At 43.3% G+C, this 26858-nt stretch overlaps 19 non-coding genes across 19 annotated transcripts; all 19 read right to left on the bottom strand.

Moving 5' to 3' along the window:
* Window positions 1–83: 83 nt before the first annotated feature.
* Window positions 84–155, bottom strand: trnap-agg (transfer RNA proline (anticodon AGG)). Its single transcript has one exon. It is a non-coding gene; the product is annotated as a tRNA-Pro (tRNA).
* A 1121-nt stretch (window positions 156–1276) lies between these two features.
* On the bottom strand, window positions 1277–1348 carry trnap-agg (transfer RNA proline (anticodon AGG)). Its single transcript has one exon. It is a non-coding gene; the product is annotated as a tRNA-Pro (tRNA).
* Window positions 1349–2474: 1126 nt separating this feature from the next.
* trnap-agg (transfer RNA proline (anticodon AGG)) lies at window positions 2475–2546 on the bottom strand. Its single transcript has one exon. It is a non-coding gene; the product is annotated as a tRNA-Pro (tRNA).
* Window positions 2547–5310: 2764 nt separating this feature from the next.
* On the bottom strand, window positions 5311–5382 carry trnap-agg (transfer RNA proline (anticodon AGG)). Its single transcript has one exon. It is a non-coding gene; the product is annotated as a tRNA-Pro (tRNA).
* A 2764-nt stretch (window positions 5383–8146) lies between these two features.
* trnap-agg (transfer RNA proline (anticodon AGG)) lies at window positions 8147–8218 on the bottom strand. Its single transcript has one exon. It is a non-coding gene; the product is annotated as a tRNA-Pro (tRNA).
* A 1121-nt stretch (window positions 8219–9339) lies between these two features.
* Window positions 9340–9411, bottom strand: trnap-agg (transfer RNA proline (anticodon AGG)). The gene has a single exon. It is a non-coding gene; the product is annotated as a tRNA-Pro (tRNA).
* A 1126-nt stretch (window positions 9412–10537) lies between these two features.
* On the bottom strand, window positions 10538–10609 carry trnap-agg (transfer RNA proline (anticodon AGG)). Its single transcript has one exon. It is a non-coding gene; the product is annotated as a tRNA-Pro (tRNA).
* A 2763-nt stretch (window positions 10610–13372) lies between these two features.
* On the bottom strand, window positions 13373–13444 carry trnap-agg (transfer RNA proline (anticodon AGG)). The gene has a single exon. It is a non-coding gene; the product is annotated as a tRNA-Pro (tRNA).
* A 1519-nt stretch (window positions 13445–14963) lies between these two features.
* trnap-agg (transfer RNA proline (anticodon AGG)) lies at window positions 14964–15035 on the bottom strand. Its single transcript has one exon. It is a non-coding gene; the product is annotated as a tRNA-Pro (tRNA).
* Window positions 15036–15881: 846 nt separating this feature from the next.
* trnap-ugg (transfer RNA proline (anticodon UGG)) lies at window positions 15882–15953 on the bottom strand. The gene has a single exon. It is a non-coding gene; the product is annotated as a tRNA-Pro (tRNA).
* Window positions 15954–16332: 379 nt separating this feature from the next.
* On the bottom strand, window positions 16333–16404 carry trnap-ugg (transfer RNA proline (anticodon UGG)). Its single transcript has one exon. It is a non-coding gene; the product is annotated as a tRNA-Pro (tRNA).
* A 1667-nt stretch (window positions 16405–18071) lies between these two features.
* On the bottom strand, window positions 18072–18143 carry trnap-agg (transfer RNA proline (anticodon AGG)). The gene has a single exon. It is a non-coding gene; the product is annotated as a tRNA-Pro (tRNA).
* Window positions 18144–19273: 1130 nt separating this feature from the next.
* On the bottom strand, window positions 19274–19345 carry trnap-agg (transfer RNA proline (anticodon AGG)). Its single transcript has one exon. It is a non-coding gene; the product is annotated as a tRNA-Pro (tRNA).
* A 962-nt stretch (window positions 19346–20307) lies between these two features.
* trnap-agg (transfer RNA proline (anticodon AGG)) lies at window positions 20308–20379 on the bottom strand. Its single transcript has one exon. It is a non-coding gene; the product is annotated as a tRNA-Pro (tRNA).
* A 1130-nt stretch (window positions 20380–21509) lies between these two features.
* trnap-agg (transfer RNA proline (anticodon AGG)) lies at window positions 21510–21581 on the bottom strand. Its single transcript has one exon. It is a non-coding gene; the product is annotated as a tRNA-Pro (tRNA).
* A 1120-nt stretch (window positions 21582–22701) lies between these two features.
* On the bottom strand, window positions 22702–22773 carry trnap-agg (transfer RNA proline (anticodon AGG)). Its single transcript has one exon. It is a non-coding gene; the product is annotated as a tRNA-Pro (tRNA).
* Window positions 22774–23954: 1181 nt separating this feature from the next.
* trnap-ugg (transfer RNA proline (anticodon UGG)) lies at window positions 23955–24026 on the bottom strand. The gene has a single exon. It is a non-coding gene; the product is annotated as a tRNA-Pro (tRNA).
* Window positions 24027–24653: 627 nt separating this feature from the next.
* On the bottom strand, window positions 24654–24725 carry trnap-agg (transfer RNA proline (anticodon AGG)). The gene has a single exon. It is a non-coding gene; the product is annotated as a tRNA-Pro (tRNA).
* A 1229-nt stretch (window positions 24726–25954) lies between these two features.
* trnap-agg (transfer RNA proline (anticodon AGG)) lies at window positions 25955–26026 on the bottom strand. Its single transcript has one exon. It is a non-coding gene; the product is annotated as a tRNA-Pro (tRNA).
* Between the last annotated feature and the right edge of the window lie 832 nt (window positions 26027–26858).

Raw genomic sequence — 26858 nt, 5'->3', positions numbered from 1 at the left:
GGTAAGGCTGTTTTCATACTTGTCGACTTTCATAGGTGAAAGTTTTCCTGAGAACAGATCTGTGGAATAGATGTCGCAGTCAAGGGCTCGTCCGGGATTTGAACCCGGGACCTCTCGCACCCTAAGCGAGAATCATACCCCTAGACCAACGAGCCACATAAAGACAAGCGAATTGCAGAGTTTGTAAACTAATATCCCATTTGTAGACAGAATTTACTCACCTTTAGATTGGCCAATTTGTGTATTGGCAACCTCACTACATTGAAAGTGTTACCATCTCTTTTCTTGTATGCATCTCAATGAACTTGAGGAGAGCATTTGAACTCTCTTTTGAGAGAGTATGTCCAAAAAGCTCCTCTTTGGTCTTCCTCTAGACCTCTTGCCTGGCAGCTCCAACCTCAGCATCCTTCTACCGACATATTGACAGTCTCTCCTCTGAACATGTCCAAACCACCTCAATCTGGCCTCTCTGACTTTATCTCCAAAACATCTAACATGAGCTGTCCCTCTGATGTACTCATGCCTGATCCTATCCATCCTCGTCACTCCCAATGAGAACCTCAACATCTTAAGCTATGCTACCTCCAGCTCTGCCTCCTGTCTTTTCAACAGTGCCACTGTCTCTAAGCCGAAAAACATCGCTGGTCTCACCACTGTCTTGAACACCTTTGCTTTCATTCTCGCTGATACTCTTTTTTCGCAAAACACACCTGACACTTTTCTCCACCCGTTCCAACCTGCTTGCACTCGCCTCTTCACGTCACGTCTACTGTCAGTCCTACGTTCTTAGCTTTCCTCTTCTCTCTCTGTCTACAAACAAACCTTCCTCCTCTCCTTCTTCGACCAACAGTAGGCTTGCATTCTGAGACTGAAGTGGCCTATTGGGATGATATGGTACCATGAGGTCTTTTAGATATGATGGAGCTTGACCCTTTAGAGCTTTATATGTAAGAAGCAGGGTTTTACATTCTGTTCTAGATTTGTTGAGAAGCCAATGGAAAGAAGCTAGTGAAGGCAAAATATGATACAGTCCGCACTTTTGCTGCAAATAGTTTGCTTCATTGAAAGTGACACCTTCTCGCTAAATGTTTGCACCTCAGTGTTTCTACAATGGCATTTTAGTATACTGCATTGACCTTACTTAGTCAAATTTTGTGGTGCTCAAACCCACAATTCCTCATAAAGCTTGCTATGGTAAGGCTGTTTTCATACTTGTCGACTTTCATAGGTGAAAGTTTTCCTGAGAACAGATCTGTGGAATAGATGTCGCAGTCAAGGGCTCGTCCGGGATTTGAACCCGGGACCTCTCGCACCCTAAGCGAGAATCATACCCCTAGACCAACGAGCCACATAAAGACAAGCGAATTGCAGAGTTTCTTAACTAATATCCCATTTGTAGACAGAATTTACTCACCTTTAGATTGGCCAATTTGTGTATTGGCAACCTCACTACATTGAAAGTGTTACCATCTCTTTTCTTGTATGCATCTCAATGAACTTGAGGAGAGCATTTGAACTCTCTTTTGAGAGAGTATGTCCAAAAAGCTCCTCTTTTGTCTTCCTCTAGACCTCTTGCCTGGCAGCTCCAACCTCAGCATCCTTCTACCGACATATTGACAGTCTCTCCTCTGAACATGTCCAAACCACCTCAATCTGGCCTCTCTGACTTTATCTCCAAAACATCTAACATGAGCTGTCCCTCTGATGTACTCATGCCTGATCCTATCCATCCTCGTCACTCCCAATGAGAACCTCAACATCTTAAGCTATGCTACCTCCAGCTCTGCCTCCTGTCTTTTCTACAGTGCCACTGTCTCTAAGCCGAAAAACATCGTTGGTCTCACCACCGTCTTGAACACCTTTGCTTTCATTCTCGCTGATACTCTTTTATGGCAAAACACACCTGACACTTGTCTCCACCCGTTCCAACCTGCTTGCACTCGCCTCTTCACGTCACGTCTACTGTCAGTCCTACGTTCTTAGCTTTCCTCTTCTCTCTCTGTCTACAAACAAACCTTCCTCCTCTCCTTCTTCGACCAACAGTAGGCTTGCATTCTGAGACTGAAGTGGCCTATTGGGATGATATGGTACCATGAGGTCTTTTAGATATGATGGAGCTTGACCCTTTAGAGCTTTATATGTAAGAAGCAGGGTTTTACATTCTGTTCTAGATTTGTTGAGAAGCCAATGGAAAGAAGCTAGTGAAGGCAATATATGATACAGTCCGCACTTTTGCTGCAAATAGTTTGCTTCATTGAAAGTGACACCTTCTCGCTAAATGTTTGCACCTCAGTGTATTCTACAATGGCATTTTAGTATACTGCATTGACCTTACTTACTTAGTCAAATTTTGTGGTGCTCTAACCCACAATTCCTCATAAAGCTTGCTATGGTAAGGCTGTTTTCATACTTGTCGACTTTCATAGGTGAAAGTTATCCTGAGAACAGATCTGTGGAATAGATGTCGCAGTCAAGGGCTCGTCCGGGATTTGAACCCGGGACCTCTCGCACCCTAAGCGAGAATCATACCCCTAGACCAACGAGCCACATAAAGACAAGCGAATTGCAGAGTTTGTAAACTAATATCCCATTTGTAGACAGAATTTACTCACCTTTAGATTGGCCAATTTGTGTATTGGCAACCTCACTACATTGAAAGTGTTACCATCTCTTTTCTTGTATGCATCTCAATGAACTTGAGGAGAGCATTTGAACTCTCTTTTGAGAGAGTATGTCCAAAAAGCTCCTCTTTGGTCTTCCTCTAGACCTCTTGCCTGGCAGCTCCAACCTCAGCATCCTTCTACCGACATATTGACAGTCTCTCCTCTGAACATGTCCAAACCACCTCAATCTGGCCTCTCTGACTTTATCTCCAAAACATCTAACATGAGCTGTCCCTCTGATGTACTCATGCCTGATCCTATCCATCCTCGTCACTCCCAATGAGAACCTCAACATCTTAAGCTATGCTACCTCCAGCTCTGCCTCCTGTCTTTTCTACAGTGCCACTGTCTCTAAGCCGAAAAACATCGCTGGTCTCACCACTGTCTTGAACACCTTTGCTTTCATTCTCGCTGATGCTCTTTTATGGCAAAACACACCTGACACTTGTCTCCACCCGTTCCAACCTGCTTGCACTCGCCTCTTCACGTCACGTCTACTGTCAGTCCTACGTTCTTAGCTTTCCTCTTCTCTCTCTGTCTACAAACAAACCTTCCTCCTCTCCTTCTTCGACCAACAGTAGGCTTGCATTCTGAGACTGAAGTGGCCTATTGGGATGATATGGTACCATGAGGTCTTTTAGATATGATGGAGCTTGACCCTTTAGAGCTTTATATGTAAGAAGCAGGGTTTTACATTCTGTTCTAGATTTGTTGAGAAGCCAATGGAAAGAAGCTAGTGAAGGCAAAATATGATACAGTCCGCACTTTTGCTGCAAATAGTTTGCTTCATTGAAAGACACCTTCTCGCTAAATGTTTGCACCTCAGTGTATTCTACAATTGCATTTTAGTATACTGCATTGACCTTTAAAAGTCATAGGTATCAGATCGGCAACACATCCATGCTTGGAATGGAAAAAATGCAATTACTCTGTCAAATTTTGTGGTGCTCAAACCCACAATTCCTCATAAAGCTTGCTATGGTAAGGGTGTTTTCATACTTGTCGACTTTCATAGGTGAAAGTTTTCCTGAGAACAGATCTGTGGAATAGATGTCGCAGTCAAGGGCTCGTCAGGGATTTGAACCCGGGACCTCTCGCACCCAAAGCGAGAATCATACCCCTAGACCAACGAACCATATAAAGACGAGCGAATTGCAGAGTTTGTGAACTAATACCCCATTTGTAGACAGAATTTACTCACCTTTAGATTGGCCAATTTGTGTATTGGCAACCTCACTACATTGAAAGTGTTGCCATCTCTTTTCTTGTATGCATCTCAATGAACTTGAGGAGAGCATTTGAACTCTCTTTTGAGAGAGTATATCTAAAAATCTCCTCTTTGTTCTTCCTCTAGACCTCTTGCCTGGCAGCTCCAACCTCAGCATCTTTTATCCGATATACTGTTTTCACCATCTCTCCTCTGAATAAGTCCAAACCACTTCAATCTAGCCTCTCTGACTTTATCTCCAAAACATCTAACATGAGCTGTCCCTCTGATGTACTCATGCCTGATCCTATCCATCCTCGTCACTCCCAATGAGAACCTCAACATCTTAAGCTCTGCTACCTCCAGCTCTGCCTCCTGTCTTTTCGACAGAAGCCAATGGCAAGAAGCTAGTGAAGGCAAAATATGATACAGTCAGCACTTTTGCTGCAAATAGTTTGCTTCATTGAAATTGACACCTTCTCGCTAAATTTTTGCACCTCAGTGTATTCTACAATGGCATTTTAGTATACTGCATTGACCTTTAAAAGTCATAGGTATCACATCGGCAACACATCCATGCTTGGAATGGAAAACATGCAATTACTCTGTCAAATTTCGTGGTGCTCAAACCCACAATTCCTCATAAAGCTTGGTATAGTAAGGCTGTTTTTATACTTGTCGACTTTCGTAGGTGAAAGTCTTCCTAAAAACGGTGTGTGGAATAGATGTCGCAGTCAAGGGCTCGTCCGGGATTTGATCCCTGGACCTCTCGCAACCAAAGCGAGAATCATACCCGTAGACCAACGAGCCTCGCGTCCAGTGGGCTTGTAATGAGTTCAGCCCTACTATCCAAATGAAGAACAAGAACTTCAGTCATTCTCAAACTGAGAAATTCATGTTGTGTAAATTTCCGACAAAAACATTAATGTGAGGACATACTCCATTGACAGAGAAAGGTTGTGGTTTCCAGATCAGCAAAACACGAGTGAGTGGAATCTTGTCTCGTTCTAGTAACAACTTTCACAGCAACACTTGCATCTGGTCTTGTGGTTACACGTGGAAAGCGTTACATCTTCTTTTCTCATAGACATTGAATTTAGCATTCAGGGCTCGTCCGGAGACTTCTCACACCCTAAGCGAGAATCATTCCCCTAGACCAAGGCTAGTGAAGGCAAAATATGATACAGTTAGCTCTTGACTTTTGAACGTCGGGTTTTCCAAATCGGCAAAACATCAATACTTGGCATCTTGTGTCGTGTACTAATTAAAGTTTCCTGTATTTGCACAAGGAAAAAATGCAATTACTCTGTCAAAGTTTGTGGTGCTCAAACCCACAATTCCTCATAAAGCTTGCTATGGTAAGGCTGTTGTCATACTTGTCGACTTTCATAGGTGAAAGTTTTCCTGAGAACAGATCTGTGGAATAGATGTCGCAGTCAAGGGCTCGTCCGGGATTTGAACCCGGGACCTCTCGCACCCTAAGCGAGAATCATACCCCTAGACCAACGAGCCACATAAAGACAAGCGAATTGCAGAGTTTGTAAACTAATATCCCATTTGTAGACAGAATTTACTCACCTTTAGATTGGCCAATTTGTGTATTGGCAACCTCACTACATTGAAAGTGTTACCATCTCTTTTCTTGTATGCATCTCAATGAACTTGAGGAGAGCATTTGAACTCTCTTTTGAGAGAGTATGTCCAAAAAGCTCCTCTTTGGTCTTCCTCTAGACCTCTTGCCTGGCAGCTCCAACCTCAGCATCCTTCTACCGACATATTGACAGTCTCTCCTCTGAACATGTCCAAACCACCTCAATCTGGCCTCTCTGACTTTATCTCCAAAACATCTAACATGAGCTGTCCCTCTGATGTACTCATGCCTGATCCTATCCATCCTCGTCACTCCCAATGAGAACCTCAACATCTTAAGCTATGCTACCTCCAGCTCTGCCTCCTGTCTTTTCTACAGTGCCACTGTCTCTAAGCCGAAAAACATCGCTGGTCTCACCACTGTCTTGAACACCTTTGCTTTCATTCTCGCTGATGCTCTTTTATGGCAAAACACACCTGACACTTGTCTCCACCCGTTCCAACCTGCTTGCACTCGCCTCTTCACGTCACGTCTACTGTCAGTCCTACGTTCTTAGCTTTCCTCTTCTCTCTCTGTCTACAAACAAACCTTCCTCCTCTCCTTCTTCGACCAACAGTAGGCTTGCATTCTGAGACTGAAGTGGCCTATTGGGATGATATGGTACCATGAGGTCTTTTAGATATGATGGAGCTTGACCCTTTAGAGCTTTATATGTAAGAAGCAGGGTTTTACATTCTGTTCTAGATTTGTTGAGAAGCCAATGGAAAGAAGCTAGTGAAGGCAAAATATGATACAGTCCGCACTTTTGCTGCAAATAGTTTGCTTCATTGAAAGACACCTTCTCGCTAAATGTTTGCACCTCAGTGTATTCTACAATTGCATTTTAGTATACTGCATTGACCTTTAAAAGTCATAGGTATCAGATCGGCAACACATCCATGCTTGGAATGGAAAAAATGCAATTACTCTGTCAAATTTTGTGGTGCTCAAACCCACAATTCCTCATAAAGCTTGCTATGGTAAGGGTGTTTTCATACTTGTCGACTTTCATAGGTGAAAGTTTTCCTGAGAACAGATCTGTGGAATAGATGTCGCAGTCAAGGGCTCGTCAGGGATTTGAACCCGGGACCTCTCGCACCCAAAGCGAGAATCATACCCCTAGACCAACGAACCATATAAAGACGAGCGAATTGCAGAGTTTGTGAACTAATACCCCATTTGTAGACAGAATTTACTCACCTTTAGATTGGCCAATTTGTGTATTGGCAACCTCACTACATTGAAAGTGTTGCCATCTCTTTTCTTGTATGCATCTCAATGAACTTGAGGAGAGCATTTGAACTCTCTTTTGAGAGAGTATATCTAAAAATCTCCTCTTTGTTCTTCCTCTAGACCTCTTGCCTGGCAGCTCCAACCTCAGCATCTTTTATCCGATATACTGTTTTCACCATCTCTCCTCTGAATAAGTCCAAACCACTTCAATCTAGCCTCTCTGACTTTATCTCCAAAACATCTAACATGAGCTGTCCCTCTGATGTACTCATGCCTGATCCTATCCATCCTCGTCACTCCCAATGAGAACCTCAACATCTTAAGCTCTGCTACCTCCAGCTCTGCCTCCTGTCTTTTCGACAGAAGCCAATGGCAAGAAGCTAGTGAAGGCAAAATATGATACAGTCAGCACTTTTGCTGCAAATAGTTTGCTTCATTGAAATTGACACCTTCTCGCTAAATTTTTGCACCTCAGTGTATTCTACAATGGCATTTTAGTATACTGCATTGACCTTTAAAAGTCATAGGTATCACATCGGCAACACATCCATGCTTGGAATGGAAAACATGCAATTACTCTGTCAAATTTCGTGGTGCTCAAACCCACAATTCCTCATAAAGCTTGGTATAGTAAGGCTGTTTTTATACTTGTCGACTTTCGTAGGTGAAAGTCTTCCTAAAAACGGTGTGTGGAATAGATGTCGCAGTCAAGGGCTCGTCCGGGATTTGATCCCTGGACCTCTCGCAACCAAAGCGAGAATCATACCCGTAGACCAACGAGCCTCGCGTCCAGTGGGCTTGTAATGAGTTCAGCCCTACTATCCAAATGAAGAACAAGAACTTCAGTCATTCTCAAACTGAGAAATTCATGTTGTGTAAATTTCCGACAAAAACATTAATGTGAGGACATACTCCATTGACAGAGAAAGGTTGTGGTTTCCAGATCAGCAAAACACGAGTGAGTGGAATCTTGTCTCGTTCTAGTAACAACTTTCACAGCAACACTTGCATCTGGTCTTGTGGTTACACGTGGAAAGCGTTACATCTTCTTTTCTCATAGACATTGAATTTAGCATTCAGGGCTCGTCCGGAGACTTCTCACACCCTAAGCGAGAATCATTCCCCTAGACCAAGGCTAGTGAAGGCAAAATATGATACAGTTAGCTCTTGACTTTTGAACGTCGGGTTTTCCAAATCGGCAAAACATCAATACTTGGCATCTTGTGTCGTGTACTAATTAAAGTTTCCTGTATTTGCACAAGGAAAAAATGCAATTACTCTGTCAAAGTTTGTGGTGCTCAAACCCACAATTCCTCATAAAGCTTGCTATGGTAAGGCTGTTGTCATACTTGTCGACTTTCATAGGTGAAAGTTTTCCTGAGAACAGATCTGTGGAATAGATGTCGCAGTCAAGGGCTCGTCCGGGATTTGAACCCGGGACCTCTCGCACCCTAAGCGAGAATCATACCCCTAGACCAACGAGCCACATAAAGACAAGCGAATTGCAGAGTTTGTAAACTAATATCCCATTTGTAGACAGAATTTACTCACCTTTAGATTGGCCAATTTGTGTATTGGCAACCTCACTACATTGAAAGTGTTACCATCTCTTTTCTTGTATGCATCTCAATGAACTTGAGGAGAGCATTTGAACTCTCTTTTGAGAGAGTATGTCCAAAAAGCTCCTCTTTGGTCTTCCTCTAGACCTCTTGCCTGGCAGCTCCAACCTCAGCATCCTTCTACCGACATATTGACAGTCTCTCCTCTGAACATGTCCAAACCACCTCAATCTGGCCTCTCTGACTTTATCTCCAAAACATCTAACATGAGCTGTCCCTCTGATGTACTCATGCCTGATCCTATCCATCCTCGTCACTCCCAATGAGAACCTCAACATCTTAAGCTATGCTACCTCCAGCTCTGCCTCCTGTCTTTTCAACAGTGCCACTGTCTCTAAGCCGAAAAACATCGCTGGTCTCACCACTGTCTTGAACACCTTTGCTTTCATTCTCGCTGATACTCTTTTTTCGCAAAACACACCTGACACTTTTCTCCACCCGTTCCAACCTGCTTGCACTCGCCTCTTCACGTCACGTCTACTGTCAGTCCTACATTCTTAGCTTTCCTCTTCTCTCTCTGTCTACAAACAAACCTTCCTCCTCTCCTTCTTCGACCAACAGTAGGCTTGCATTCTGAGACTGAAGTGGCCTATTGGGATGATATGGTACCATGACGTCTTTTAGATATGATGGAGCTTGACCCTTTAGAGCTTTATATGTAAGAAGCAGGGTTTTACATTCTGTTCTAGATTTGTTGAGAAGCCAATGGAAAGAAGCTAGTGAAGGCAAAATATGATACAGTCCGCACTTTTGCTGCAAATAGTTTGCTTCATTGAAAGTGACACCTTCTCGCTAAATGTTTGCACCTCAGTGTTTCTACAATGGCATTTTAGTATACTGCATTGACCTTACTTAGTCAAATTTTGTGGTGCTCAAACCCACAATTCCTCATAAAGCTTGCTATGGTAAGGCTGTTTTCATACTTGTCGACTTTCATAGGTGAAAGTTTTCCTGAGAACAGATCTGTGGAATAGATGTCGCAGTCAAGGGCTCGTCCGGGATTTGAACCCGGGACCTCTCGCACCCTAAGCGAGAATCATACCCCTAGACCAACGAGCCACATAAAGACAAGCGAATTGCAGAGTTTCTTAACTAATATCCCATTTGTAGACAGAATTTACTCACCTTTAGATTGGCCAATTTGTGTATTGGCAACCTCACTACATTGAAAGTGTTACCATCTCTTTTCTTGTATGCATCTCAATGAACTTGAGGAGAGCATTTGAACTCTCTTTTGAGAGAGTATGTCCAAAAAGCTCCTCTTTTGTCTTCCTCTAGACCTCTTGCCTGGCAGCTCCAACCTCAGCATCCTTCTACCGACATATTGACAGTCTCTCCTCTGAACATGTCCAAACCACCTCAATCTGGCCTCTCTGACTTTATCTCCAAAACATCTAACATGAGCTGTCCCTCTGATGTACTCATGCCTGATCCTATCCATCCTCGTCACTCCCAATGAGAACCTCAACATCTTAAGCTATGCTACCTCCAGCTCTGCCTCCTGTCTTTTCTACAGTGCCACTGTCTCTAAGCCGAAAAACATCGTTGGTCTCACCACCGTCTTGAACACCTTTGCTTTCATTCTCGCTGATACTCTTTTATGGCAAAACACACCTGACACTTGTCTCCACCCGTTCCAACCTGCTTGCACTCGCCTCTTCACGTCACGTCTACTGTCAGTCCTACGTTCTTAGCTTTCCTCTTCTCTCTCTGTCTACAAACAAACCTTCCTCCTCTCCTTCTTCGACCAACAGTAGGCTTGCATTCTGAGACTGAAGTGGCCTATTGGGATGATATGGTACCATGAGGTCTTTTAGATATGATGGAGCTTGACCCTTTAGAGCTTTATATGTAAGAAGCAGGGTTTTACATTCTGTTCTAGATTTGTTGAGAAGCCAATGGAAAGAAGCTAGTGAAGGCAATATATGATACAGTCCGCACTTTTGCTGCAAATAGTTTGCTTCATTGAAAGTGACACCTTCTCGCTAAATGTTTGCACCTCAGTGTATTCTACAATGGCATTTTAGTATACTGCATTGACCTTACTTACTTAGTCAAATTTTGTGGTGCTCTAACCCACAATTCCTCATAAAGCTTGCTATGGTAAGGCTGTTTTCATACTTGTCGACTTTCATAGGTGAAAGTTATCCTGAGAACAGATCTGTGGAATAGATGTCGCAGTCAAGGGCTCGTCCGGGATTTGAACCCGGGACCTCTCGCACCCTAAGCGAGAATCATACCCCTAGACCAACGAGCCACATACAGACAAGCGAATTGCAGAGTTTGTAAACTAATATCCCATTTGTAGACAGAATTTACTCACCTTTAGATTGGCCAATTTGTGTATTGGCAACCTCACTACATTGAAAGTGTTACCATCTCTTTTCTTGTATGCATCTCAATGAACTTGAGGAGAGCATTTGAACTCTCTTTTGAGAGAGTATGTCCAAAAAGCTCCTCTTTGGTCTTCCTCTAGACCTCTTGCCTGGCAGCTCCAACCTCAGCATCCTTCTACCGACATATTGACAGTCTCTCCTCTGAACATGTCCAAACCACCTCAATCTGGCCTCTCTGACTTTATCTCCAAAACATCTAACATGAGCTGTCCCTCTGATGTACTCATGCCTGATCCTATCCATCCTCGTCACTCCCAATGAGAACCTCAACATCTTAAGCTATGCTACCTCCAGCTCTGCCTCCTGTCTTTTCTACAGTGCCACTGTCTCTAAGCCGAAAAACATCGCTGGTCTCACCACTGTCTTGAACACCTTTGCTTTCATTCTCGCTGATGCTCTTTTATGGCAAAACACACCTGACACTTGTCTCCACCCGTTCCAACCTGCTTGCACTCGCCTCTTCACGTCACGTCTACTGTCAGTCCTACGTTCTTAGCTTTCCTCTTCTCTCTCTGTCTACAAACAAACCTTCCTCCTCTCCTTCTTCGACCAACAGTAGGCTTGCATTCTGAGACTGAAGTGGCCTATTGGGATGATATGGTACCATGAGGTCTTTTAGATATGATGGAGCTTGACCCTTTAGAGCTTTATATGTAAGAAGCAGGGTTTTACATTCTGTTCTAGATTTGTTGAGAAGCCAATGGAAAGAAGCTAGTGAAGGCAAAATATGATACAGTCCGCACTTTTGCTGCAAATAGTTTGCTTCATTGAAAGACACCTTCTCGCTAAATGTTTGCACCTCAGTGTATTCTACAATTGCATTTTAGTATACTGCATTGACCTTTAAAAGTCATAGGTATCATATCGGCAACACATCCATGCTTGGAATGGAAAAAATGCAATTACTCTGTCAAATTTTGTGGTGCTCAAACCCACAATTCCTCATAAAGCTTGCTATGGTAAGGCTGTTTTCATACTTGTCGACTTTCATAGGTGAAAGTTTTCCTGAGAACAGATCTGTGGAATAGATGTCGCAGTCAAGGGCTCGTCAGGGATTTGAACCCGGGACCTCTCGCACCCAAAGCGAGAATCATACCCCTAGACCAACGAACCATATAAAGACGAGCGAATTGCAGAGTTTGTGAACTAATACCCCATTTGTAGACAGAATTTACTCACCTTTAGATTGGCCAATTTGTGTATTGGCAACCTCACTACATTGAAAGTGTTGCCATCTCTTTTCTTGTATGCATCTCAATGAACTTGAGGAGAGCATTTGAACTCTCTTTTGAGAGAGTATATCTAAAAATCTCCTCTTTGTTCTTCCTCTAGACCTCTTGCCTGGCAGCTCCAACCTCAGCATCTTTTATCCGATATACTGTTTTCACCATCTCTCCTCTGAATAAGTCCAAACCACTTCAATCTAGCCTCTCTGACTTTATCTCCAAAACATCTAACATGAGCTGTCCCTCTGATGTACTCATGCCTGATCCTATCCATCCTCGTCACTCCCAATGAGAACCTCAACATCTTAAGCTCTGCTACCTCCAGCTCTGCCTCCTGTCTTTTCGACAGAAGCCAATGGCAAGAAGCTAGTGAAGCCAAATATGATACAGTCAGCACTTTTGCTGCAAATAGTTTGCTTCATTGAAATTGACACCTTCTCGCTAAATTTTTGCACCTCAGTGTATTCTACAATGGCATTTTAGTATACTGCATTGACCTTTAAAAGTCATAGGTATCACATCGGCAACACATCCATGCTTGGAATGGAAAACATGCAATTACTCTGTCAAATTTCGTGGTGCTCAAACCCACAATTCCTCATAAAGCTTGGTATAGTAAGGCTGTTTTTATACTTGTCGACTTTCGTAGGTGAAAGTCTTCCTAAAAACGGTGTGTGGAATAGATGTCGCAGTCAAGGGCTCGTCCGGGATTTGATCCCTGGACCTCTCGCAACCAAAGCGAGAATCATACCCGTAGACCAACGAGCCTCGCGTCCAGTGGGCTTGTAATGAGTTCAGCCCTACTATCCAAATGAAGAACAAGAACTTCAGTCATTCTCAAACTGAGAAATTCATGTTGTGTAAATTTCCGACAAAAACATTAATGTGAGGACATACTCCATTGACAGAGAAAGGTTGTGGTTTCCAGATCAGCAAAACACGAGTGAGTGGAATCTTGTCTCGTTCTAGTAACAACTTTCACAGCAACACTTGCATCTGGTCTTGTGGTTACACGTGGAAAGCGTTACATCTTCTTTTCTCATAGACATTGAATTTAGCATTCAGGGCTCGTCCGGAGACTTCTCACACCCTAAGCGAGAATCATTCCCCTAGACCAAGGCTAGTGAAGGCAAAATATGATACAGTTAGCTCTTGACTTTTGAACGTCGGGTTTTCCAAATCGGCAAAACATCAATACTTGGCATCTTGTGTCGTGTACTAATTAAAGTTTCCTGTATTTGCACAAGGAAAAAATGCAATTACTCTGTCAAAGTTTGTGGTGCTCAAACCCACAATTCCTCATAAAGCTTGCTATGGTAAGGCTGTTGTCATACTTGTCGACTTTCATAGGTGAAAGTTTTCCTGAGAACAGATCTGTGGAATAGATGTCGCAGTCAAGGGCTCGTCCGGGATTTGAACCCGGGACCTCTCGCACCCTAAGCGAGAATCATACCCCTAGACCAACGAGCCACATAAAGACAAGCGAATTGCAGAGTTTGTAAACTAATATCCCATTTGTAGACAGAATTTACTCACCTTTAGATTGGCCAATTTGTGTATTGGCAACCTCACTACATTGAAAGTGTTACCATCTCTTTTCTTGTATGCATCTCAATGAACTTGAGGAGAGCATTTGAACTCTCTTTTGAGAGAGTATGTCCAAAAAGCTCCTCTTTGGTCTTCCTCTAGACCTCTTGCCTGGCAGCTCCAACCTCAGCATCCTTCTACCGACATATTGACAGTCTCTCCTCTGAACATGTCCAAACCACCTCAATCTGGCCTCTCTGACTTTATCTCCAAAACATCTAACATGAGCTGTCCCTCTGATGTACTCATGCCTGATCCTATCCATCCTCGTCACTCCCAATGAGAACCTCAACATCTTAAGCTATGCTACCTCCAGCTCTGCCTCCTGTCTTTTCAACAGTGCCACTGTCTCTAAGCCGAAAAACATCGCTGGTCTCACCACTGTCTTGAACACCTTTGCTTTCATTCTCGCTGATACTCTTTTTTCGCAAAACACACCTGACACTTTTCTCCACCCGTTCCAACCTGCTTGCACTCGCCTCTTCACGTCACGTCTACTGTCAGTCCTACGTTCTTAGCTTTCCTCTTCTCTCTCTGTCTACAAACAAACCTTCCTCCTCTCCTTCTTCGACCAACAGTAGGCTTGCATTCTGAGACTGAAGTGGCCTATTGGGATGATATGGTACCATGACGTCTTTTAGATATGATGGAGCTTGACCCTTTAGAGCTTTATATGTAAGAAGCAGGGTTTTACATTCTGTTCTAGATTTGTTGAGAAGCCAATGGAAAGAAGCTAGTGAAGGCAAAATATGATACAGTCCGCACTTTTGCTGCAAATAGTTTGCTTCATTGAAAGTGACACCTTCTCGCTAAATGTTTGCACCTCAGTGTATTCTACAATGGCATTTTAGTATACTGCATTGACCTTTAAAAGTCATAGGTATCAGATCGGCAACACATCCATGCTTGGAATGGAAAAAAGGCAGTTACTCTGTCAAATTTTGTGCAGTGTACAGTGCCACTGTCTCTAAGCCGAAAAACATCGCTGGTCTCACCACCGTCTTGAACACCTTTGCTTTCATTCTTGCTGATACTCTTTTATCGCAAAACACACCTGACACTTTTCTTCACCAGTTCCAACCTGCTTGCACTCGCCTCTTCACGTCACGTCTACATTCAGTCCCACGTTTTTAGCTTTCCTTTTCTCTCTCTGCCTACAAACAAACATTCCTCCTCTCCTTCTTCGACCAACAGTAGGCTTGCATTCTGAGACTGAAGTGGCCTATTGGGATGATATGGTACCATGAGGTCTTTTAGATGTGATGGAGCTTGACCCTTTTGTGGTGCTCAAACCCACAATTCCTCATAAAGCTTGCTATGGTAAGGCTGTTTTCATACTTGTCAACTTTCATAGGTGAAAGTTTTCCTGAGAACAGATCTGTGGAATAGATGTCGCAGTCAAGGGCTCGTCCAGGATTTGAACCTGGGACCTCTCGCACCCTAAGCGAGAATCATACCCCTAGACCAACGAGCCACATAAAGACAAGCGAATTGCAGAGTTTGTAAACTAATATCCCATTTGTAGACAGAATTTACTCACCTTTAGATTGGCCAATTTGTGCTACCTCAAGCTCTGCCTCCTGTCTTTTCTACAGTGCCACTGTCTCTAAGCCGAAAAACATCGCTGGTCTCACCACTGTCTTGAACACCTTTGCTTTCATTCTCGCTGATACTCTTTTATTGCAAAACACACCTGACACTTTTCTCAAACCGTTCCAACCTGCTTGCACTCGCCTCTTCACGTCACGTCTACTGTCAGTCCTACGTTCTTAGCTTTCCTCTTCTCTCTCTGTCTACAAACAAACCTTCCTCCTCTCCTTCTTCGACCAACAGTAGGCTTGCATTCTGAGACTGAAGTGGCCTATTGGGATGATATGGTACCATGAGGTCTTTTAGATATGATGGAGCTTGAATCTTTAGAGCTTTATATGTAAGAAGCAGGGTTTTACATTCTGTTCGAGATTTGTTGAGAAGCCAATGGAAAGAAGCTAGTGAAGGCAAAATATGATACAGTCCGCACTTTTGCTGCAAATAGTTTGCTTCATTGAAAGTGACACCTTCTCGCTAAATGTTTGCACCTCAGTGTATTCTACAATGGCATTTTAGTATACTGCATTGACCTTTAAAAGTCATAGGTATCAGATCGGCAACACATCCATGCTTGGAATGGAAAAAATGCAATTACTCTGTCAAATTTTTGGGTGCTCAAACCCACAATTCCTCATAAAGCTTGCTATGGTAAGGCTGTTTTCATACTTGTCGACTTTCATAGGTGAAAGTTTTCCTGAGAACAGATCTGTGGAATAGATGTCGCAGTCAAGGGCTCGTCCGGGATTTGAACCCGGGACCTCTCGCACCCAAAGCGAGAATCATACCCCTAGACCAACGAGCCATATAAAGATGAGCGAATTGCAGAGTTTGTGAACTACTACCCCATTTGTAGACAGAATTTACTCACCTTTAGATTGGCCAATTTGTGTATTGGCAACCTCACTACATTGAAAGTGTTACCATCTCTTTTCTTGTATGCATCTCAATGAACTTGAGGAGAGCATTTGAACTCTCTTTTGAGAGAGTATATCTAAAAATCTCCTCTTTGTTCTTCCTCTAGACCTCTTGCCTGGCAGCTCCAACCTCAGAATCCTTTCTTCTGGTGCTCAAACCCACAATTCCTCATAAAGCTTGGTATAGTAAGGCTGTTTTTATACTTGTCAACTTTCGTAGGTGAAAGTCTTCCTAAAAAAGGTCTGTGGAATAGATGTCGCAGTCGAGGGCTCGTCCGGGATTTGAACCCGGGACCTCTCGCACCCAAAGCGAGAACCATACCCCTAGACCAACGAGCCTCGCGTCCAGTGGGCTTGTAATGAGTTCAGCCCTACTATCCAAATGAAGAACAAGAAGTTCAGTCATTCTCAAACTGAGAAATTCATGTTGTGTAAATTTCCGACAAAAACATTAATGTGAGGACATACTCCATTGACAGAGAAAGGTTGTGGTTTCCAGATCAGCAAAACACGAGTGAGTGGAATCTTGTCTCGTTCTAGTAACAACTTTCACAGCAACACTTGCATCTGGTCTTGTGGTTACAAGTGGAAAGCGTTACATCTTCTCTTCTCATAGACATTGAATTTAGCATTCAGGGCTCGTCCGGAGACTTCTCACACCCTAAGCGAGAATCATTCCCCTAGACCAAGGCTAGTGAAGGAAAAATATGAATTTACAGAATTTACTCACCTTTAGATTGGCCAATTTGTGTTTTGGCAACCTCACTACATTGAAAGTGTTACCATCTCTTTTCTTGTATGCATCTCAATGAACTTGAGGAGAGCATTTGAACTCTCTTTTGAGAGAGTATATCCAAAAATCTCCTCTCTGGTCTTCCTCTAGACCTCTTGCCTGGCAGCTCCAACCTCAGCATCCTTCTACCGACATATTGACAGTCTCTCCTCTGAACATGTCCAAACCACCTCAATCTGGCCTCTCTGACTTTATCTCCAAAACATCTAACATGAGCTGTTCCTCTGATGTACTCATGCCTGATCCCATCCATCCTCGTCACTCCCAATGAGAACCTCAACATCTTAAGCTCTGCTACCTCCAGCTCTGCCTCCTGTCTTTTCTACAGTGCCACTGTCTCTAAACCGAAAAACATCGCTGGTCTCACCACCTTCTTGAACACCTTTTCTTTCATTCTCGCTGATACTCTTTTATCGCAAAACACACCTGACACTTTTCTCCACCCGTTCCAACCTGCTTGCACTCGCCTCTTCACGTCACGTCTACTGTCAGTCCTACGTTCTTAGCTTTCCTCTTCTCTCTCTGCCTACAAACAAACCTTCCTCTTCTCCTTCTTCGACCAACAGTAGGCTTGCATTCTGAGACTGAAGTGGGCTATTGGGATGATATGGTACCATGAGGTCTTTTAGATATTATGGAGCTTGACCCTTTAGAGCTTTATATGTAAGAAGCAGGGTTTTGCATTCTGTTCTAGATTTGTTGAGAAGCCAATGGCAAGAAGCTAGTGAAGGCAAAATATGATACAGTCAGCACTTTTGCTGCAAATAGTTTGCTTCATTGAAAGTGACACCTTCTCGCTAAATGTTTGCACCTCAGTGTATTCTCACATTAATGTGAGGACATACTCCATTGACAGAGAAAGGTTGTGGTTTCCAGATGTGGCTCGTCCGGAGACCTCTCACACCCTAAGTGACAATCATTCCCCTAGACCAAGGCTAGTGAAGGCAAAATATGATACAGTCAGCTCTTGACTTTTGAAAGTCGGGTTTTCCAAATCGGCAAAACATCAGTACTTGGCATCTTGTGTCGTGTACTAACTAAAGTTTCCTGTGTTTGCACAAGGAAAAAATGCAATTACTCTGTCAAAGTTTGTGGTGCTCAAACCCACAATTCCTCATAAAGCTTGCTATGGTAAGGCTGTTTTCATTCTTATCGACTTTCATAGGTGAAAGTTTTCCTGAGAACAGATCTGTGGAATAGATGTCGCAGTCAAGGGCTCGTCCGGGATTTGAACCCGGGACCTCTCGCACCCTAAGCGAGAATCATACCCCTAGACCAACGAGCCATTTAAAGACAAGTGAATTGCAGAGTTTGTAAACTAATATCCCATTTGTAGACAGAATTTACTCACCTTTAGATTGGCCAATTTGTGTATTGGCAACCTCACTACATTGAAAGTGTTACCATCTCTTTTCTTGTATGCATCTCAATGAACTTGAGGAGAGCATTTGAACTCTCTTTTGAGAGAGTATATCTAAAAATCTCCTCTTTGGTCTTCCTCTAGACCTCTTGCCTGGCAGCTCCAACCTCAGCATCCTTCTACCGACATATTGACAGTCTCTCCTCTTAACATGTCCAAACCACCTCAATCTGGCCTCTCTGACTTTATCTCCAAAACATCTAACATGAGCTGTCCCTCTGATGTACTCATGCCTGATCCTATCCATCCTCGTCACTCCCAATGAGAACCTCAACATCTTAAGCTATGCTACCTCCAGCTCTGCCTCCTGTCTTTTCTACAGTGCCACTGTCTCTAAGCCGAAAAACATCGCTGGTCTCACCACCGTCTTGAACACCTTTGCTTTCATTCTCGCTGATACTCTTTTATGGCAAAACACACCTGACACTTGTCTCCACCCGTTCCAACCTGCTTGCACTCGCCTCTTCACGTCACGTCTACTGTCAGTCCTACGTTCTTAGCTTTCCTCTTCTCTCTCTGTCTACAAACAAACCTTCCTCCTCTCATTCTTCGACCAACAGTAGGCTTGCATTCTGAGACTGAAGTGGCCTATTGGGATGATATGGTACCATGAGGTCTTTTAGATATGATGGAGCTTGACCCTTTAGAGCTTTATATGTAAGAAGCAGGGTTTTACATTCTGTTCTAGATTTGTTGAGAAGCCAATGGAAAGAAGCTAGTGAAGGCAATATATGATACAGTCCGCACTTTTGCTGCAAATAGTTTGCTTCATTGAAAGTGACACCTTCTCGCTAAATGTTTGCACCTCAGTGTATTCTACAATGCCATTTTAGTATACTGCATTGACCTTACTTACTTACTCTGTCAAATTTTGTGGTGCTCTAACACACAATTCCTCATAAAGCTTGCTATGGTAAGGCTGTTTTCATACTTGTCGACTTTCATAGGTGAAAGTTTTTCTGAGAACAGATCTGTGGAATAGATGTCGCAGTCAAGGGCTCGTCCAGGATTTGAACCTGGGACCTGTCGCACCCTAAGCGAGAATCATACCCCTAGACCAACGAGCCACATAAAGACAAGCGAATTGCAGAGTTTGTAAACTAATATCCCATTTGTAGACAGAATTTACTCACCTTTAGATTGGCCAATTTGTGCTACCTCCAGCTCTGCCTCCTGTCTTTTCTACAGTGCCACTGTCTCTAAGCCGAAAAACATCGCTGGTCTCACCACCTTCTTGAACACCTTTGCTTTCATTCTCGCTGATAATCTTTTATCGCAAAACACACCTGACCCTTTTCTCCACCGTTCCAACCTGCTTGCACTCACCTCACTACATTGAAAGTGTTACCATCTCTTTTCTTGTATGCATCTCAATGAACTTGAGGAGAGCATTTGAACTCTCTTTTGAGAGAGTATATCTAAAAATCTCCTTTTTGGTCTTCCTCTAGACCTCTTGCCTGGCAGCTCCAACCTCAGCATCTTTTATCCGATATACTGTTTTCACCATCTCTCCTCTGAATAAGTCCAAACCACTTCAATCTGGCCTCTCTGACTTTATCTCCAAAACATCTAACATGAGCTGTCCCTCTGATGTACTCATGCCTGATCCTATCCATCCTCGTCACTCCCAATGAGAACCTCAACATCTTAAGCTCTGCTACCTCCAGCTCTGCCTCCTGTCTTTTCGAGAGAAGCCAATGGCAAGAAGCTAGTGAAGGCAAAATATGATACAGTCAGCAATTTTGCTGCAAATAGTTTGCTTCATTGAAATTGACACCTTCTCGCTAAATTTTTGCACCTCAGTGTATTCTACAATGGCATTTTAGTATACTGCATTGACCTTTAAAAGTCATAGGTATCACATCCATGCTTGGAATGGAAAACATGCAATTACTCTGTCAAATTTCGTGGTGCTCAAACCCACAATTCCTCATAAAGCTTGCTATGGTAAGGCTGTTTTCATACTTGTCAACTTTCATAGGTGAAAGTTTTCCTGAGAACAGATCTGTGGAATAGATGTCGCAGTCAAGGGCTCGTCCGGGATTTGAACCTGGGACCTCTCGCACCCTAAGCAAGAATCATACCCCTAGACCAACGAGCCACATAAAGACAAGCGAATTGCAGAGTTTGTAAACTAATATCCCATTTGAAGACAGAATTTACTCACCTTTAGATTGGCCAATTTGTGTATTGGCAACCTCACTACATTGAAAGTGTTACCATCTCTTTTCTTGTATGCATCTCAATGAACTTGAGGAGAGCATTTGAACTCTCTTTTGAGAGAGTATGTCCAAAAAGCTCCTCTTTTGTCTTCCTCTAGACCTCTTGCCTGGCAGCTCCAACCTCAGCATCCTTCTACCGACATATTGACAGTCTCTCCTCTGAACATGTCCAAACCACCTCAATCTGGCCTCTCTGACTTTATCTCCAAAACATCTAACATGAGCTGTCCCTCTGATGTACTCATGCCTGATCCTATCCATCCTCGTCACTCCCAATGAGAACCTCAACATCTTAAGCTATGCTACCTCCAGCTCTGCCTCCTGTCTTTTCTACAGTGCCACTGTCTCTAAGCCGAAAAACATCGCTGGTCTCACCACCGTCTTGAACACCTTTGCTTTCATTCTCGCTGATACTCTTTTATGGCAAAACACACCTGACACTTGTCTCCACCCGTTCCAACCTGCTTGCACTCGCCTCTTCACGTCACGTCTACTGTCAGTCCTACGTTCTTAGCTTTCCTCTTCTCTCTCTGTCTACAAACAAACCTTCCTCCTCTCATTCTTCGACCAACAGTAGGCTTGCATTCTGAGACTGAAGTGGCCTATTGGGATGATATGGTACCATGAGGTCTTTTAGATATGATGGAGCTTGACCCTTTAGAGCTTTATATGTAAGAAGCAGGGTTTTACATTCTGTTCTAGATTTGTTGAGAAGCCAATGGAAAGAAGCTAGTGAAGGCAATATATGATACAGTCCGCACTTTTGCTGCAAATAGTTTGCTTCATTGAAAGTGACACCTTCTCGCTAAATGTTTGCACCTCAGTGTATTCTACAATGGCATTTTAGTATACTGCATTGACCTTACTTACTTACTCTGTCAAATTTTGTGGTGCTCTAACCCACAATTCCTCATAAAGCTTGCTATGGTAAGGCTGTTTTCATACTTGTCGACTTTCATAGGTGAAAGTTTTCCTGAGAACAGATCTGTGGAATAGATGTCGCAGTCAAGGGCTCGTCCGGGATTTGAACCCGGGACCTCTCGCACCCTAAGCGAGAATCATACCCGTAGACCAACGAGCCACATAAAGACAAGCGAATTGCAGAGTTTGTAAACTAATATCCCATTTGTAGACAGAATTTACTCACCTTTAGATTGGCCAATTTGTGTATTGGCAACCTCACTACATTGAAAGTGTTACCATCTCTTTTCTTGTATGCATCTCAATGAACTTGAGGAGAGCATTTGAACTCTCTTTTGAGAGAGTATGTCCAAAAAGCTCCTCTTTTGTCTTCCTCTAGACCTCTTGCCTGGCAGCTCCAACCTCAGCATCCTTCTACCGACATATTGACAGTCTCTCCTCTGAACATGTCCAAACCACCTCAATCTGGCCTCTCTGACTTTATCTCCAAAACATCTAACATGAGCTGTCCCTCTGATGTACTCATGCCTGATCCTATCCATCCTCGTCACTCCCAATGAGAACCTCAACATCTTAAGCTATGCTACCTCCAGCTCTGCCTCCTGTCTTTTCTACAGTGCCACTGTCTCTAAGCCGAAAAACATCGCTGGTCTCACCACTGTCTTGAACACCTTTGCTTTCATTCTCGCTGATACTCTTTTATCGCAAAATATACCTGACACTTTTCTCCACCCGTTCCAACCTGCTTGCACTCGCCTCTTCACGTCACGTCTACTGTCAGTCCTACGTTCTTAGCTTTCCTCTTCTCTCTCTGTCTACAAACAAACCTTCCTCCTCTCCTTCTTCGACCAACAGTAGGCTTGCATTCTGAGACTGAAGTGGCCTATTGGGATGATATGGTACCATGAGATCTTTTAGATATGATGGAGCTTGACCCTTTAGAGCTTTATATGTAAGAAGCAGGGTTTTACATTCTGTTCTAGATTTGTTGAGAAGCCAATGGAAAGAAGCTAGTGAAGGCAAAATATGATACAGTCCGCACTTTTGCTGCAAATAGTTTGCTTCATTGAAAGTGACACCTTCTCGCTAAATGTTTGCACCTCAGTGTTTCTACAATGGCATTTTAGTATACTGCATTGACCTTACTTAGTCAAATTTTGTGGTGCTCAAACCCACAATTCCTCATAAAGCTTGGTATAGTAAGGCTGTTTTTATACTTGTCGACTTTCATAGGTGAAAGTCTTCCTGAAAAGGGTCAGTGGAATAGATGTCGCAGTCAAGGGCTCGTCCGGGATTTGAACCTGGGACCTCTCGCACCCTAAGCGAGAATCATACCCCTAGACCAACGAGCCATATAAAGACAAGCGAATTGCAGAGTTTGTAAACTAATAACCCATTTTTAGACAGAATTTACTCACCTTTAGATTGGCCAATTTGTGTATTGGCAACCTCACTACATTGAAAGTGTTACCATCTCTTTTCTTGTATGCATCTCAATGAACTTGAGGAGAGCATTTGAACTCTCTTTTGAGAGAGTATATCTAAAAATCTCCTCTTTGGTCTTCCTCTAGACCTCTTGCCTGGCAGCTCCAACCTCAGCATCCTTCTACCGACATATTGACAGTCTCTCCTCTTAACATGTCCAAACCACCTCAATCTGGCCTCTCTGACTTTATCTCCAAAACATCTAACATGAGCTGTCCCTCTGATGTACTCATGCCTGATCCTATCCATCCTCGTCACTCCCAATGAGAACCTCAACATCTTAAGCTCTGCTACCTCCAGCTCTGCCTCCTGTCTTTTCTACAGTGTTACTGTCTCTAAGCCGAAAAACATCGCTGGTCTCACCACCGTCTTGAACACCTTTGCTTTCATTCTCGCTGATACTCTTTTATCGCAAAACACACCTGACACTTTTCTCCACCCGTTCCAACCTGCTTGCACTCGCCTCTTCACGTCACGTCTACATGCAGTCCTACGTTCTTAGCTTTCCTTTTCTCTTTCTGCCTACAAACAAACCTTCCTCCTCTCCTTCTTCGACCAACAGTAGGCTTGCATTCTGAGACTGAAGTGGCCTATTGGGATGATATGGTACCATGAGGTCTTTTAGATATGATGGAGCTTGACCCTTTAGAGCTTTATATGTAAGAAGCAGGGTTTTACATTCTGTTCTAGATTTGTTGAGAAGCCAATGGAAAGAAGCTAGTGAAGGCAAAATATGATACAGTCAGCACTTTTGCTGCAAATAGTTTGCTTCATTGAAAGTGACACCTTCTCGCTAAATGTTTGCACCTCAGTGTATTCTACAATGGCATTTTAGTATACTGCATTGACCTTTAAAAGTCATAGGTATCAGATCGGCAACACATCCATGCTTGGAATGGAAAAAATGCAATTACTCTGTCAAATTTCGTGGTGCTCAAACCCACATTTCCTCATAAAGCTTGTTATAGTAAGGCTGGTTTTATACTTGTTGACTTTCGTAGGTGAAAGTCTTCCTAAAAAGGGTCTGTGGAATAGATGTTGCAGTCAAGGGCTCGTCCGGGATTTGAACCCTGGACCTCTCGCACCCAAAGCGAGAATCATATCCCTAGACCAACGAGCCTCGTGCCCGGTGGTTTTGTATTGAGTTCAGCCGTACTATCCAAATGAAGAACAAGAACTTCAGTCATTCTCAAACTGAGAAATTCATGTTGTGTAAATTTCCGACAAAAACATTAATGTGAGGACATACTCCATTGACAGAGAAAGGTTGTGGTTTCCAGATCAGCAAAACACGAGTGAGTGGAATCTTGTCTCGTCTAGTAACAACTTTCACAGCAAAACTTGGATCTGGTCTTGTGGTTACACGTGGAAAGCGTTACATCCTCTCTTCTCATAGACATTGAATTTAGCATTCAGGGCTCGTCCGGAGACCTCTCACACCCTAAGCGAGAATCATTCCCCTAGACCAAGGCTAGTGAAGGCAAACTATGATACAGTCAGCTCTTGACTTTTGAAAGTCGGGTTTCCCAAATCGGTAAATATCAATACTTGGCATCTTGTGTCGTGTACTAACTAAAGTTTCCTGTGTTTGCACAAGGAAAAAATGCAATTACTCTGTCAAAGTTTTTGGTGCTCAAACCCACAATTCCTCATAAAGCTTGGTATGGTAAGCCTGTTTTCATACTTGTCAACTTTCATAGGAGAATGTTTTCCTGAAAAGGATCAGTGGAATAGATGTCGCAGTCAAGGGCTCGTCCGGGATTTGAACCCGGGACCTCTCGCACCCTAAGCGAGAATCATACCCCTAGACCAACGAGCCATATAAAGACAAACGAATTGCAGAGTTTGTAAACTAATATCCCATTTGTAGACAGAATTTACTCACCTTTAGATTGGCCAATTTGTGTTTTGGCAACCTCACTACATTGAAAGTGTTACCATCTCTTTTACCAACTTGTTCTTCCTCTAGACCTCTTGCCTGGCAGCTCCAACCTCAGCATCCTTCTACCGACATATTGACAGTCTCTGCTCTGAACATGTCCAAACCACCTCAATCTGGCCTCTCTGACTTTATCTCCAAAACATCTAACATGAGCTGTCCCTCTGATGTACTCATGCCTGATCCCATCCATCCTCGTCACTCCCAATGAGAACCTCAACATCTTAAGCTCTGCTACCTCCAGCTCTGCCTCCTGTCTTTTCTACAGTGCCACTGTCTCTAAGCCGAAAAACATCGCTGGTCTCACCACCTTCTTGAACACCTTTGCTTTCATTCTCGCTGATAATCTTTTATCGCAAAACACACCTGACCCTTTTCTCCACCGTTCCAACCTGCTTGCACTCACCTCACTACATTGAAAGTGTTACCATCTCTTTTCTTGTATGCATCTCAATGAACTTGAGGAGAGCATTTGAACTCTCTTTTGAGAGAGTATATCTAAAAATCTCCTTTTTGGTCTTCCTCTAGACCTCTTGCCTGGCAGCTCCAACCTCAGCATCTTTTATCCGATATACTGTTTTCACCATCTCTCCTCTGAATAAGTCCAAACCACTTCAATCTAGCCTCTCTGACTTTATCTCCAAAACATCTAACATGAGCTGTCCCTCTGATGTACTCATGCCTGATCCTATCCATCCTCGTCACTCCCAATGAGAACCTCAACATCTTAAGCTCTGCTACCTCCAGCTCTGCCTCCTGTCTTTTCGACAGAAGCCAATGGCAAGAAGCTAGTGAAGGCAAAATATGATACAGTCAGCACTTTTGCTACAAATAGTTTGCTTCATTGAAATTGACACCTTCTCGCTAAATTTTTGCACCTCAGTGTATTCTACAATGGCATTTTAGTATACTGCATTGACCTTTAAAAGTCATAGGTATCACATCCATGCTTGGAATGGAAAACATGCAATTACTCTGTCAAATTTCGTGGTGCTCAAACCCACAATTCCTCATAAAGCTTGCTATGGTAAGGCTGTTTTCATACTTGTCAACTTTCATAGGTGAAAGTTTTCCTGAGAACAGATCTGTGGAATAGATGTCGCAGTCAAGGGCTCGTCCAGGATTTGAACCTGGGACCTCTCGCACCCTAAGCGAGAATCATACCCCTAGACCAACGAGCCACATAAAGACAAGCGAATTGCAGAGTTTGTAAACTAATATCCCATTTGAAGACAGAATTTACTCACCTTTAGATTGGCCAATTTGTGCTACCTCAAGCTCTGCCTCCTGTCTTTTCTACAGTGCCACTGTCTCTAAGCCGAAAAACATTGCTGGTCTCACTACTGTCTTGAACACCTTTGCTTTCATTCTCGCTGATACTCTTTTATCGCAAAACACACCTGACACTTTTCACACTTCAATCATACCCCTAGACCAACGAGCCATATAAAGACAGGCGAATTGCAGAGTTTGTAAACTAATATCCCATTTGTAGACAGAATTTACTCACCTTTAGATTGGCCAATTTGTGTATTGGCAACCTCACTACATTGAAAGTGTTACCTTCTCTTTTCTTGTATGCATCTCAACGAGCTTGAGGAGAGCATTTGAACTCTCTTTTGAGAGAGTATGTCCAAAAAGCTCCTCTTTGTTCTTCCTCTAGACCTTTTGCCTGGCAGCTCCAACCTCAGCATTCTTCTACCGACATATTGACAGTCTCTCCTCTGAACATGTCCAAACCACCTCAATCTGGCCTCTCTGACTTTATCTCCAAAACATCTAACATGAGCTGTCCCTCTGATGTACTCATGCCTGATCCCATCCATCCTCGTCACTCCCAATGAGAACCTCAACATCTTAAGCTCTGCTACCTCCAGCTCTGCCTCCTGTCTTTTCTACAGTGCCACTGTCTCTAAGCCGAAAAACATCGCTGGTCTCACCACCGTCTTGAACACCTTTGCTTTCATTCTCGCTGATAATCTGTTATCGCAAAACACACCTGACCCTTTTCTC

Source organism: Channa argus, chromosome 4, assembly GCF_033026475.1.
Source record: "Channa argus isolate prfri chromosome 4, Channa argus male v1.0, whole genome shotgun sequence".
Taxonomy (NCBI): domain Eukaryota; kingdom Metazoa; phylum Chordata; class Actinopteri; order Anabantiformes; family Channidae; genus Channa; species Channa argus.
Note: the sequence above shows the minus strand (reverse complement) of the source record. Positions and strands in the feature narration are given on the sequence as shown.